This window comes from Colobus angolensis, unplaced genomic scaffold (assembly GCF_000951035.1).
Source record: "Colobus angolensis palliatus isolate OR3802 unplaced genomic scaffold, Cang.pa_1.0 Scaffold23, whole genome shotgun sequence".
NCBI lineage: Eukaryota > Metazoa > Chordata > Mammalia > Primates > Cercopithecidae > Colobus > Colobus angolensis.
In genome coordinates, this window is record NW_012115488.1 from 12,031,628 (window position 1) to 12,047,747 (window position 16,120).

Below are 16,120 nucleotides of genomic sequence, written 5' to 3' on the forward strand. Positions count from 1 at the left end.
GGTAAAGAAATGTTCAGTTCAAGTTTAGCTCGCAAATGGACAAGGGGTTCTTCTTTTATTCACCTTATCAAAACCCTAGATGACAAAGAAATACCATGATTTATCTTCCACTTTAAAAATTATCTACTCTAGGTTCCATGTTAGAAGCAAATAAAGCCCTTTATGTGCCTCTGTAACAGGCTACACCAGGATATTGCTCAGAAGTGCTAGAATGTTGGTTGGTACCACTCAATTCAGATATCTCTACTTCAAGCCTTAAGTAAATAAATCACAGAAGAATTTTAATCAGGAAAACAAAAATGACTGTTTTAAAATGGAATATATACAACTTACTAAAGTTAACTCAAGCATAAATATATATGCAACTTATAAATAATACACACTTGCTTTTAGCTCTCCCTTGTCACTCCCATATCAGCAGTACCCTTGGTCAGATTTGTTCCTCATTTGCCTTGATTATAGTTTTGGTTTGCCTCTGTTCTCATTTTGGTTTTGGCCATGCACATGTGCAACCCTCATGAGGTCAGCTCTCGATAGCACACACTGCTCCACGTCGAGTTAGGAATTTCATTCTGTAGAGGTGATATGCTAATTTTGGAAATTTCTGTTTCCAATACCGAGCTTGCTTAAATCACTGTCTTAAACATATAATCATTAAGCTATAATCCTAGCTCTGGCTATTGCCTTTTCTATTTACTAATTTTCAAGTTTATATGACCCTGCTCCAGCATAAATGTGTGTTATAAAATACCTCCTTCAAAATTCCTAACCTTAAAAAAACAATCCTTTTGGGTCTTTGGGATGGGCAATGATTTCTCTAATGAACATCAAAAACGTAATAACCATAAAAAGAAAAAATTAGTTAAACTTCAGTAAAATTAAAACTTTCCAAAAGACACTATTAAGATACAGAAAAGCAAGCCACTGACTGGGAAAACATATTCACAAAACACATATCTGACAAAGTACTTGTATTAGTGTCTAAATAATTCAATAATAAGACAAAAAACACAATGATGAATGAACCAAAAATTTGGACAGACACTTCACAGAAGAAGATGTAGAAATGGCAATAAGCATGTGAAAAAGTGTTCAACATCATTAGTCATCGGAGAAATTCAAATTCAAACCATGGTGAAAAACTACTACATCTCCACTGGAATAGCTAAATTAAAGAAGCCAACAGTACCAAGTGCTGGTGAGAATGTGGAGCAACTGGAACTCTTACACATTTTGAGTATCCCTTTTCTAAAATACTTAGGCACAGAAGTGTTTCAGATTTTGAATTTTGGGGAAATTTAGAGTATTTGGATTATATGGACTGGTTGAGCACCCCAATCCAAAAATCCAAAATCTAAAATGGTCCAAAGAGCATTTTCTTTCAGCATAATGTCAGCACTCAAAAGGTTTTGGATCTTGGAACACTGTGAATTTCAGATTTTCAGGGTAGGATGCTCAATCTGTATATTGCTGATGGGAATGCAAAATGGTACCTCTTTGGAAAACAGTTTGACAGTTTTTTGTTAAACATGTGTATTCAACTCAGCATTCCCACTCATAGGTACTTGCCTGAAAGAAATGAAAGCATGTGCTCATACAGCAAGTGTACTTGAATGTTTGTAGCTGCTTTTTTTATAATAACCAATGTCTTTCAACAGGAGAATGGATAAACTAGTTGTGGTATATCCATTCAATGGAACACTACTCAGCAATAAAAACCACTAAAAGGAATAAACTGCTGATACATAGACAAAATGAATTAATTTCAAAAACATTTGCTCACTGAAAGAATCCAGACCAAAACAAAACCACACAATGTATAATTTCATTTATATGAAATTTCAGGGGGAAAAAAATCTTATCTACAGTAATAGAAAGAAAATCAGTACTTTCCTGGTGTGGAAGTATTGAGAAGATAAGGAAGTGGAGATGGAAAGGTTGACTGATAAAGAATATATGGAAATCTGGGTGGTTGTGATGGTTAATTTTATGTGTAAGCTTGACTGAGCCACAAGGTACTCCAACATCCAGCCAAACACTATTCTGGATGTGTCTGTGAGAGTGTTTCTGGGTGAGGTTAACATTGCAATCAGTAAACTGAGTAAAGCAGGCTGTCCTCTCAATGTGGAAGGGCTTCATCCAACCCATCAAAGACCTGAGAAGAACAAAATGGCAGATTAAGAGGGGAGTCCTCCTGCCCGAGTATTTGAGCTGGGCCGTGGGTCTTCTCCTGCCCTCAAATTGGAACTTAACAGCACCAGCTCTTCTGGGTGTCCTGCTTGCCAACTGCACATCTTGAGACTCTTCAGCCTCCATAACCAAATGAGCCAATTCTGTATGACATATACATTGTTAATAACACAAATAATATTATTTATTAATTAGTTGTCATTAATAATATAAAAACAGAACCAATAGATATATTCTATTTTCTGGAGAACCATAACTTATACAAGGGTGGTAAAAGAGTTCTGTGTCTTGAAAAAAAAATACCACATGTTCTCACTTACAAATGGGTACTAACCATTGGGTAGACATGGATGTAAAAATGGGAATAATAGATGCTAGGGAATAAAAGACTAGGGAAGGGAGGGAGTGGGGGACAAGTTGGAAAAAAACTACTTACTGAGGACTATACTCACTACCCGGGTGATGGACTCATTCATAATCCAAACTTCAGCATCACACAATATACCTGTGTAATAAGCCTGCACATGTATCCCTGATTCTAAAATGAAAGTTAAAATAAAGAAAAATTACTGTATCTTGATTTTGGTAGTAGTTTATAGGGGTGTGGGGTGTGTGTGTGTGTGTGTGTGTGTGTGTGTGTGTGTGTGTGTATTTGTCAAGGCTCATCAAATTCTCCACTTAAAATGAGTGCACTTATCATGTCAATTATGCTTCCATAAAGTTGATTTAAAAGATAGCTATGAACAAACTCAAAGCCTAGCACAAGTAAGTTTGGAAAGGTTTTACGGAGCTCCCCAGGTCCCACTTTCAACAATAATAGGAAGACTTTCAATATGTGTGGTATAGAAAATAATTTCTTCCTATTATCTAAAAGGCCCTTGCCACATGATTGTTTCCTGTTGGACGTGTCTCAGATACTGCAGCTGCTGGAACTAAAAACTATATATGTTTTTCCCTGCTTCAAGCCCAGTTACATATATAATACATGTGTTATGAGGTACCGGTACTTAAGCAACTTAACATCTTTGAGCTTTAATTTCATCAGTAACATGGGAATAGTAGTATTTAGTTTATGTCATCAATATCTATCTTTCCAACACTGTATTAGCATGGAGAATTTTATTTATAAATGTGAGAACTGTCACGATTGTGTGATACCTGTACTATTGGGAAAGTCTCAAGGACCCACATTGCCCTCTCAAGAGCTTCCTTTCAATCAATGATCACAATAAACAAAGAAAATAAGGACCACAAACCTTTATTTTATGACCTCAGTCAAATTCAGAAATCTATGTAATTTCTCTGGAGTACTCAAGATGTATGTGAACACACAATCCCAGTCAAAATATTTTATGTAGAATATATCTTTCTTCACAATCTCATCATTTATTGCTTCACAAACTTCTCTCCAGACTTTCTTCCAAGATTAAAGCCAGGTAGACCATTGCTTTCTCCATGTAGCTTATAATTGTGGTAAAATATGTGTAAGTAAAATTCATCATCTTTATTAGTTTACTAGGGCTGCTGTAACAAATACCACAGATTGGTAGCTTAAACAACAGGAAATTATTTTTTCATTTTCTAGATGCTGGAAGTCCAAGATAAATGTGTAGGTCTGGTTTCTCCATAATCTCTCCCTTTGGCTTACAGATGGCCACTTTCTCACTGTGTCCTCATGTGGTCTTTTCTCTGTGTGTGTACATCCCTGGTGTTTCTCTGTGTGTTCAAATTTCCTTTTCTTATAGGACAGTCCCATTGGAATAGGGTCCACCCTACAGTCTCGTTTTAATTTAACTACTTTTTTAAAGGCCGTATCTCCAAATGCAGCCACATTCTAAGGTACTAGGGGTTAGGGCTTCAGTATATGAAATTTGGAAGGATGCAATTCTGCCAATAATACCGTTTTTAAATGCACAGTTCAGTAGTGTTAAGTACATTCACGTTGTTGTGCAACGAGTCAACAGAACCCTTTTCATCTTGAAAAAGTGAAACTCCATGCCTGTTTAAAAACCCTATTCTCCCCTCCCTGCAGCTTCTGGCAACCACCCTCCTACATTTTGTCTCTGTGAATTTGTCTACTCCATGTACCTCATATAACCAGAATCATACAGCATTTGACTTTTGGTAACTGGTTTATTTTACTTAGCATAATGTCCTCAAGTTTCATCCATGTTGTAGCACATGTCAGAATCTCTCCCTGCCAGGATGCCAGTGTTGAAGAGGTCCCTCACTGAGGGTCACCACTCCAGCCAGACAGCCTCTCTGGGCTTCAATAACAGCCACTTCCTCTTGTGCCTTCAGGCCTAGGGATGGTAACAGTCTCCATTGTTATTGGCTCCAGGGTCCTTCATGCCCCTTGTTGAGTCCCCAAAGCCTGGCCACACCTTCATAAATAATCCCTTTACCAAACGCTTCTCCAGTTCTCCTGTTTAAGTATGTCGTCTCTTGCTAGGACCCTGACTGGTCATATATGTATATATCTCATTATAATTATCATTGGGGAAGCTGACTGATAGGTACAGAAGTTTGTTATACTCAATCTTGTCAGCTTTTTTTTATGTTTGAAACTTTACAGAATGAAAAAGTAAAAAGAGAAAGAGAGAGAGAAAGAGCAAGCATATATATGAGATTAGGACTCATTCTGAAGTAACTAGAAGTAGTACAGGTATGGTTAATGCTTCACTAAGACCTCGACTTTTCACCTGACCACTTGACTTGCTTCTGACCTGAGATCACCACGTTACAGACATTTTAAGGTATTTTCTTCTTTGTTTTGTGTGTTTCCCCACCATATCTCATCTACCTGTTCATTTTTCCTCAATTTACTGGCCACTTCTATTATTTCTACGAACCAATTTTGGTATTCTTCCCTTCTCTATAAAACACATGCTTCTTTTGATTATGAGACCCCACTTGATGACTAACAAAGGGAGTACGAAGTATACCTGCAAAATGCCTCCACTTTTTGCCCTTCCACCAATGGTAAAAATTTATGTCTTTTAGTTGGAAAAAAATTTTGCTCAATTCTATATAAAACTAGTGTTATTTTTTTCTAGACATGTTCTCCTTATTCTGATTTGGATTGAAACAGAAAAAAAAAGAATGAGGAATTAAAATATGTCATTTACAGGAACATTTTTATCTTACATGTTTAAAGTAGATCCGTAGTAGAAATGATCTTGCAGCAACCACCTTCCAACCTATAGTGTTTAAAATTCAGTGAGAGGATGGACATCAGTAGGAGGAGTATCAGTGGCAAGCACAGAAGACAAATGGAGACAGAAATAAGGACTGACAGAATGACAGAGCTCAGAGACGGCTCTCAAAAAGAGCAAGAAAGAAGCTAGCGGAATCTACTTGCTATTGGTGAGGCTTTTCCTGGTTCCTCATAACCAACTCCTTGCCTGTTTCTAATCCCGGGGTCTTTGTACTTCTCTCACATTGTAAAAAGTGCATTTTCTTTTCACCTTCTGTGCCTCTTCTCTGTTAAGTTCTATAAAGGGTTGGAAACACTTGATAGTTCTGATCACACAGCAGTAACCTCAGGCAGATTTTGACTATACTAGGAAAGCTATTTATAATTGTCTCCTTATTGGTTTTTGTTGTTTACAGGAGAGAAGCCCAACTAGCTGTACATCTCCTCAGTTCAACATAACACCCCAGTTAAATATAAATACTTCCTTAAAATACATTGCCAGGATAGAACATGTAAATACAGAGACATTGAATCTCATCTTTTTTTCCTGAAATCCTAGTTCTTGAAAAGCAAAGATTTTTCTGTGTGGAAATTGAGAATTGAGCTGCCTATGGTAATTAATTACAAATGACCTAAATTATTTAAGGAAATATTTATTGAGCACTTATTATGAGCCAGACACTGTTTTAGATGCAGTGATGAGGCAACGGTGAGCAAAAGAAGATCCTGACCTCAAGAAATTTATAATCAATCAAGGAACAAAGATAACCAGAGTCAGTTACCATATAGTGCAATACCTGCAATCATAAGGGTGCATGCAGCATGTGATGGAAAGAGATTAAAAGAGCGCATAATCAGATGCAGGGCCTCAGAGAAGGATTTCCAGAAAAATGATCTCTAATCAGGTGAGAAATAATAGTCATGGCTGCTAATATTGATTGAATGCTTGCTAGATCCCACTCTAAGTCCCACTCAATCTTTATAATAGCCCCTAAAGGTATATGCTATTGTTAATATTACCATTGTCATCAACAACAACATCACATCATCCTTACTTTCACCATCAAGGCCCAGGAAGGGGAAGGACTGGGAAATGGGGAACCAGGATTCCAATTCAAGCAGTCCCATTTAAGAGCCTCTGCTCTTCACTACAACACAAAACAGCCCCTCTAGGGGAGAAAAGGGAATCCCATGAGCAAAGACCCATAGAAAAGAAAGAAAGCATGTTCCATCTGAGGATCTGAAATATAGAAATTCCACGAGGCTCTGGAAAAAGTACAAATGTAATAGGGAGAAGTAGAGAGAAGACTGGGGAAGCAGTCAGGGGTCAAATCACAAAGGACCATGGAAAACTCTTTAAGGAGACTAGACTTAACCCGAGGGCACTGGGACATTAGAGAGCTACAACAGGGAAATGATAAGGACAGGTTCACTAGAAAATCACAATGAGGGTGATTTGAAAAATGGATTGAAGGGAAGCAAAATTGGAGGCAGGAAGATCCATTAGGACTTTTTTGCACTAATCCACAAGAGAGATGACAGTAGCCTAAACAATAGGTGATTGTGAAGGGAGCCCAGAATGGAGAGATGTGTAAGAGGGAGAATGGTTGGTGGTTAATTGACTGTGGGCACTGAGAGAGAAGGCAGAGTTGTGATGACTCTGCTCTATCTCTTGGCCCCAAGATGGATAATGGCAATACTCATGAAGAGTAAATGCAGAAGATAGGGCAGAATGGAGGGCCTGAGACCCATGAGCTTGGCTAGTGGCATGCTGATTCTGAGCGGATATAGGAGAGTCAAACAGAATGGTTCAAAAGATCTTCAGATCTGAAGGTCATGAGTGACAAGCAGACTAGAGCTATTCACTTGAGAGCTCTTGTTCTGCATAAGGTAGCAAAAGTCCTGGGTGAATGGACCCAAGGAGAGTGAGTGTAATGAGGAGAGAAGAGGACCTAAGCCAATACCACAATAGTATCACCATGTAAGGGCCATAGAGAGGGCAGCTCATAAATGAAGCTGAGAAACCACCAACAGAAAGGCAACAGGAAAAGTCACAGAACATGTGGTCACAAAAGCCCAAGAAAGAGCCCAGGGAAAAGGTCCATGAGACATTTTTTGTGGGAACCATCACGGTGAGCTAGTAATTTCCTTCCATTCCAGTAAAGAAATTTCCTCATGCTCAGAATTCATAAGATCCACAGGCTTAAAATATTTTATTAAAGCAAATCCATACTTCCCAGCTATTCTTTTGACAGATTTTATATGAATTACATTTGTGGAGTAACTCAAGAGAGTATTTGGCTCTAGGAAGATGTTCCTGTTTCTTTGTGTGTGATACCTACAGCCTTTGTTAGTAATAGCTTAAACTCATCTCCATTACCTCTAACATTTTAAAACAACCATAAAGCAATTCTAGACTTTCTATTTTCATGGTCCCGTTTAATTTCAAATACATGAGAGAAAGGAACTGTTGCATATTTTGAATAGACTGATTATAATGATATATATGAAACTGAAGAAAAATATTAATGATATTTTATATAAATTTTAGATTTTTTCATTATATTATCAATGTCATCTGTTTCCATCCCAAAGAATGGCTGATTAGGTTTGGTTATGTAAATCAAATCTTTGATTCTTTCAAATCTCTTTTGAAATGGAGGTACTGTAGTAACTGAATGTGGAAGGATCTGGTTGACAATTCTGCCATGAAGTTACTGAACATTAAGACATTCTGTTGGGGTGTATTCTACACTAAAAATAGAAATATCAAACTGTATCAATTACACACATCCATTCTCAACTGCCATTGAATAACCCTGATGACTGTTTCATAGTGCAGGAAAGGGAGATGACAAATATCTTTTAATTACTAGAAATTTTTTCATAATTTGAAAAAATTATTAAAACTTACATTTTTAAATGTACTTAGTGTAAAAATCACTTTATTCAGGTAAAGTATACAGACAAACTTGTCAATTTGTCAAAATATGTTGAAAACTTGTGAATGAGCTGTTAGAAGAGCATTTTCAGTAGTTTGTGACAGTTCATTAAGCATTTAGAACAGTCCTGCAGGAGCCAGAAAGGGATGTAGGGAAACTGAGGAAAAGCTGGGAAATATGACTAACTTATCTCTTCTTTTTCTACTTTTATTTACTCCTGAGTTCATTTTTCCTGTCAAAGCCATGTGTGTTGGCTGACTTAACTGCCATCCTTTTTAATCATGTACAATCTGTTGAGACAAACAAACTTAATTCCAAACAGAAAAGTGGGAAACACTTAAGATATACAGAAACTGTGCAACACAGAGAAACATAGGGATGTCTTGTGAGACAGGCAGTTCACATGAGATGAAGGAGAAATTCTACAGGAAGGTGGAATATTATTTGGTCATGTTATAAGGAACAATTATGTTTGCTATAAAATTAGACTTTTAGTTGGCTGTTATATCCTTAAATTCGTGAACCTTTCTGTAACAAAGCCAAAACATATTTTTGTGCTCTACTTCCTGATCTTCCTTCACTCTGACTTTCCCTTTCAAACCTGTGCCTTCTTTTGTCCCTAATCTCCCTGTGACAGCAGCTTGTAAATTTCAAGCTTTCGCCATTCACATTTGCCACCCACCCTGCCATCAACACCTCACTCACAGATCCTTGGGTTTCCAGATCTGACCTGGCATAACCTTGAGGCAGCCTTCCATGATTGACAGCAGTTGCATTTATAGCATTATTTCTCAGAGAGAGGAAAAGACCAGAAGATTAGCAGTGGCAACTGCCAAGGAATTTTATGTAAAGAATTGTGGGTTACAGGAGCTTTTCTGACTTGTACAGGAACAAAAATTCAGGTCATTCCTAATACAGATTAACTACACAGCATTCTGTGACTTTTCTGAGTTTTGTTTATTTGATATCTAAATTTTTTTTTCTGCCTCTTCCAACCTGACTGGTAGTGTTTGATGTGGCTGGTAATGGGTGGTAAGAAGGAGATTGGAAAGGTGTAGACAGTCTTGATTTCACTCCTTTACTTCTTCCTTCTCCCTAAATTTTGTTTCCTGTCCTTCCATCCCTTTCCCCTCACCTTTCCAAATCCTTTTGTCCTGGTTTTTGTTTGTTTGTTTGTTTTGTTTTGTTTTTAACCATCTTTCACCCATCCCCAAATACTGAAGAGTGGAGAACAAGGCCAGAGTGAAAAGATGTGATTAGACTTGGGGAAATGATTTCAGTTCCTCCACACATAGACAGATACACCTTTACGTGTAAACTTAAATCATAATCTCCTGCAGAAAAAAATAAAATTATCTCTTTCTGGTATTTTAGCCAGAATAAAAGTCACTGAAATATACAACTATTTTCAAACTCAATTTGTTATCATTAACATTAACAGCAATATCAGTCCAGCTTTAAACATGATTAAACATTATAACCAATCCCATGTGTCTTCAAACATCCTGTTGACAGAATACTGCTGGCCTTTTAGTAATGCAAGGAGCAGAGCCTACATCTGGATAGGTACAAGTATTTTAAGCTATTAGCTTTTAAAATAAACATTTGACTGAGAGCTCAAATTAGATTGCATGTATGCATTAAACTCTCCTTTAATGCTGACATAAATTTTTAGGCTGCTGTTTGACTAGAGTCACAGATTCCCACATTTGTTTCTTTCCCCCCCCTCCTTTGGATTCAAGGGATCCTTTAGGGTCTACAAAGATGTCTTTCTCTGTATAAAATCAGGAAGACCAACCATCTCATCCTTAGACTGAAAGAATGGCTCCTGCTCAGTGATTAACGGAACTCTGAATTAGAAACTAGATTCTCCAAGGGGTGCTATTTTCTATTAACAAGGTAAAATGTCAAAGTGAGAGGTAAAACTGTATTTTCTCAGAGCCCAAATATATTTCCGCTCATATCCCTATCATAATCAAGGAAAATAAAATTCTTTTTATTTTTGTATGTTTTAAGATTTTTTTTACTTCACCTTTTAGGTGCTCTCTTTCATGTATTTATTGTTTCATCTACCAAGTAAAAAAGAGAAAGAGAGAAAATATGTGTACATGTGTGAGAGAGGGAGGGCAAGGGGACGAATAGAGACACATCAAGATAGAAGGGGAGTGTCATGGGAGAGACATGCAAAATTGAAAACTATTTCTTAAGGCTAGTTTTAAGCATTGCTTTTTTTTTTTTTTTTTTTTTTTTAGATGAGGTCTCACTATGTTGCCCAAGCTGCTCTCAAACTCCTGGCCTCAAGCAATTCTCCTACCTCCGCCTCCCGAGTAGCTGGGATTACAGACGTGAGCCAGTACACCCGGCCACATTGCTTTCGTGCGTTAAATTGCTCTTGTCACTCCTGGACAATTATTCCTTTAAAACAAGGATAGTTTGGATTTCTATGCTGGATATACAGTTTACTCTGAGTCTTTTATATTTGTATTTCTAAATTATACTTCTCATCACAACCATCACAGAATACATTCTATTATTCTATTTACGGAATAGTGAACAACGATCCATTTCTGCTTAGATCACCTGTGTTTTAACAAAAGTTTTTCTGGAGGGGTGTGAAATCACCTCATCTGATTTCGAAATTTTCTCCTATTTTCTTTCCTTCTTCTCAGCATCACATTAGGATCCTCCATTTTGTCCCTCTCATTGGCAAAGCACAGTGTGGCTTGGAATGAGGGGACTGTGTGGTTGCCAGGGTGACCCCAAGGACTAGTTTTAGCACATACGGTTCTGCAAATGGAAGTTCCTCAGTCAGACCCAATGGCAGGAAAGAAGATCTGCAAACTCGCCCAGGGCAAAGCTGGTATAAAGTTTCAGATAAATGTTCAGAATTAACCACCTCCTGTTACTCCTACAAAAATAACACCATGAAAAGAGTTTTCCATTTTTTATTATCTTGCTGAGTGATCTTTTTTCTCTCTATAAAGAAGAAAAAAAAACATACTCATAGTTATAGGAGAAAGAATGTTTCTTGTTTTGAGGGGCATTGGTAACAGAGTTGATGAATATATGCAAAAGACTACGTAAATGTTTAACAGCAAGAGGGTTTAAAAGTCCTCATTTTAATTAGGGAAGGATCAGGAAACAGCAACAAGTTAGCCAGGGACTCAAGAGTTGCCACTTTACATCACTTGGTCAAAGACTAATGGGCAATATCTTCTGTTAATATTTTGACTGTTTCTTTAACTTTATGTATGTTTCCACAGAAACATACTTTTACGCCTCCACTGGGACAATCGCTGGGTAGAAATGCCAGAGAAAAAGTGGACATGGAGTGGTCAGTCTGGGTCCCATGTTCCCCTTGAAGAACTACATTTTGCTTTGTGCTTTTTCTGGATTTTATGCAAATTTGTCCTGATTCTGTATTTCACTAAAGCAGAAGCCAAAAAAGTGTTTACCGATTAGAATATATTGGACGGTTTTCACATTTTCATATTTGACAAGTGGCATTTCAGCTTCAACTGCATGGGTCTTTTAATACTACAGGATTTGAGTTATTTCAGTGATTCCAGGGTAAGTAATGCTCCTGCTTTAAAAAAATGTGAAACAGCCTAATCAATTAAATCATTGCATGCTTTTAAACTCAAAAAACATTTAACATGCCAAGATTTTCAAAAACCAATATGTTCAATTGTTATCTAATGTCATAAGCATTTTATGCTAAATATAAATTATCAAACATTTTTTCAAGTTATTACTAGTCATTATTTCTAATTGACAGCTATCCTTAAAATTAAATAAAAGAGATGCTTCAATTTACCAAGTAATGTGAGGTGAATAATTTACTTAGTAGATACATATTTTCAAGGTCAACTTGATAAACCACTATCAAAGCCATAAAAATTATTAAGACATTAGAATGTTTAGAAAAAAAATACCCTGTGGAACTCCCCAGTCATAATATCCAAACACAAAAATAATTGATTCCAAGCCTATAGCTACTTCAAGGAGTCCAATGTTCCTGGTATTATATCAAAAATTTTCTTATTGACATTCAGTACAACTGTCATATTGTGTTTGGGAAAAACTAAAACGTAAAAAATAGCATTTAAAAAGTAGAGTAAAAAATCATTTGACAGATGTTCCTAGTTTTGGTTTGGACAGTTGGCATTAGAGATAAACATTCATAATCTATCTCGTCTTGTTTGACAAATATCAGGATATGTTTCTTTAAACACCAAACTCTAGTATTTAGGGATTTTCAGAAGTGTGACTAGATCTTTTAGTTCACATCAGACTAGAAACACACTTGTTCATTCTGTCCATTTCAGAGGCAAAATAATGACAGTTAAGAGATTTACCATCAGGTTTATTCCCACAAATATCAGTCCTGTCATTGTCTTCTTAGCAATATACTTCCCCATGGACTGTACTGTCTACACATGGGTATCTTGGTTAGCAGAAACTACTGCCACTTCCCCTCCAGAAAACTCCCCAAAGTTTAATGTGGAAGCATTTCCCCAAGATGTTCAGATCCCAAATCCTCCCACTAAGTGGAATTAATTACTTACAATATAAGAGCTTATCAAGTTAACCCTCCAGGATCACTCTAGATGTCAATATTATATATATGTTTTAAGATCCAGGTTTCAATTTATTGAAATTATCTTCCAGAGTTGCCAGGCACACTTGGTTATGTTTCTCTTCCAAGGTGATCACATTTTAGTGTTTCTTCTGAATATTTCTGACGTCTCCCATAAATCCACTTCTGGGCAAGCAACTCCGCAATAGCCTATTTCTAATGCCACTTAAAGCTTTCCTTATTTATCAAGATTACAGAGTGCAAAGAAAAGTATTCAATTACATGCATTAATTTGATGTAGGTAGTATAGATAGTTAACCAGATTTGCTTAAACTTCAAAGTGATTTTTATATCAACCATCTCACTTGTCCAATCATACTGCCGGGATTTAAATATTTTTTTATCAATAATTATATCTCACAGGGTTTTCTGTGAGGAAGCACTAATAAATGAAAGATCTGGTCCTTGGAGAATATATAAATGATATGTATATATAGATCAAAATAGAGTATAATTATTTTGTACAAATCTCAATTATCTGGCCTCTACAATTAATTTTCAAAAATAATTATTAGGTATTCTATAAGAATAATGGCTAAATCTCTTAGTATTCTACTATTCAGAGCTATTGATTTGGAATTCCTAAAGTTTTTAAAAATTATTTCCTTACTCACTCATGGAAAATTGCTATTCTTAAAACACCTTCACTACTTCCAAGTTGATGCATTCCTATTCTTTATTTTTTTGTTGTTGTTGTTAGAGACAAAAATTTGTTTGAAGAGTTCAGTTTCATTCATTTGGTGCCTTTTATTTACAAGTGGATGTGTTTTTCTTCATAGCATCCCTTTTAAATTGATTGTCTAAATCTATCTTTTCCCTCTAGCCCTTTTCCTAGAAGCCACTCCTATTTTCCTACGCCTTTACCTATATGTCTTAGACACATATATAATTACATTTTTATCCTTTACACTTCTAGTATACTTTTTCCTTAGATGTAGTTATATAAGCTTTCTTTTATGAGAACATATTGAATGTTTTATTTTTGTAGTATAAAAAGGAGATCTATAGATGGGCGTCAAGAGGTCTAGAAACCCTCTGAACATTTATGAAAAACCTGTATATGTGCATTTGTGGAGAAAGTCCACCGCTTCCAAAAATTCTCAGAGGGTTTGGAAGACAAAAGAACACACACTTCTAGTGCGGACAGTGCTCAGCACACCAGCACCCCACGTTCACACGGCCCACACAGCTCCACCGGCCCTGGCTCGTCTGCTGTCTCCAGGTGGCAGCTCCATTTCCCTCAACTAAGAACAGGGATGAGATTGACCCAGAAAGATGCCTTCTGTCATACAAATGTTGAGGTTTAACAAGTTACTGGTTCCCAAGTGTATCTAGTTCACCCAACTTTTCACGGGCTTTTCATGAACCAGGACCAGCCCCACTTTTGCAGCCAGGGCAAAGGGAAATGGTTTTTTGGAATTCCAAACTAGAACATAAATGAGGCTTCTCATTCTAAAAATTGCAAGGAAGTTATGTGGAATCTTTTTTATTCTGTGCTCCATTGTATTATGACCTAAACAGGCTATTGCCGACAGGCCTAAGAACCTACCCACGGTTATTTTCAAGGAAAATGCACTAAATGTTCCAACCTGATTTCTAGTTGGGCCTTGCCAATATAGGTCATTCTAAGACAAGGCAAGAAAAAAAAAAAAAACATTTTATTTTGTTGCTTTTTAGTCTTTCCTCTGAAAGATCATCGAGTTATTCCAGCTCTATAACTCTAGGTAAACCTTTTTTCTTCTTTCCAGCCTTACATAGCCAACTCTATAGCCTAACCCGATCCGAACACCCACAGACATTCCTTCTTCTGCCCTATCTCCCTGCCTAGCCCCACTCTTCAAGGATAGGGACTCCCCCGTCTAACATTGTGCCTAGTCTAGACTAGAGTTCTATAAATGTTTGCTGAGCACATAAATAAATGTAACTAATTTTAAACTCAGTTTTTCATTTAGCCATTATGTATTATGAGGTTTTGTTTTTACATATGTAACCTGAATTGTTGATAAAATAAGACACACAAACACAGTGTTTAGGACACTATTTGATTTCTCATTCTGTTAATGGATTTTTTTACTTTGGTAATACAGTTTTTTTACTGAATCCATACACGATGAACAGAAAACATTAATATGACCATAAATTTCATAGCTTTGGTCTACTTTATCTACCAGGATGTTAAAGGTGGACCATTTCTATCTTCATTTCCGGGATGGAGCCTAAAAGAGAGAGAACACTGATGAAAGATATACCACTTTCTCAAGTGAAGTATTGTACCACTTATGCATGACATACCAAAAGAAGGGGTTAAAGTCAATTTTGTGACCTTTAGCCCAAAACCCACTGAGGGTATAAAAAGTTTGAGATTGAAAGGCTGTTCAAGAGAATGTCCTTGGAGAAAGGTATTGGAGTGCTATGGCATTTCTCTCCTACTACCTACGGGGAAAGGGAGGAGGCTGCTTTCTCCTTGCATCAAGTCAGGTGGGAGGAGCTGGTGTGTCTCTCCTGGGGTTCAGGGACCCAGTGAACTGGTAATTAAATCACACAGAAAAAAATAGACAAGGGAGAAACAGCTAAGTGACTGATGGCAGCTTAGAAAGAAAGTTGTGTTGAGGTAAATTGTAGCTGCAAACATGACAGTAGAGACAAGGATATATAGGCATTTCTCAGGAACCAGCTGTTGGCCATGCAGGACAGAACCAGCCTGGAGCCATTTAGATTTTGGCTGAGAGAACTGCATGGAAGGGATGAGGGGATGGTCTACTGCATGCCCTGAGGCTGAGGGAAAAAATTAAAACAGCCAGGTGGAAGATGGAGAACACATTGCTTTTGTCATAGGAAGATTATGCAAGTGGACTCAGTGGGACAAGCTTCATAGACCCATAAAAGTATCCCTTTCCTTTTCAGAGTCAACTTTGAACAACCGCCAAAACCAGAGAATCCAATGCCAGATCATGGTATTTCTTGTGTGTCCCCTCTCTTCCTTCCTCCTTCCAATCTTGGAAAACCCAGAGACAGCCATATGGAGTAAATAGGGGAGAAGAAATGAAATATAAGAACATAAAGCCATCCTCCACACCTGCCTGCCACTGCAGATTCCAGCTAGAACAGGCCAAGCCAGAGGAGAGGAGAAGCCTTAATTTGATATGAAGTATA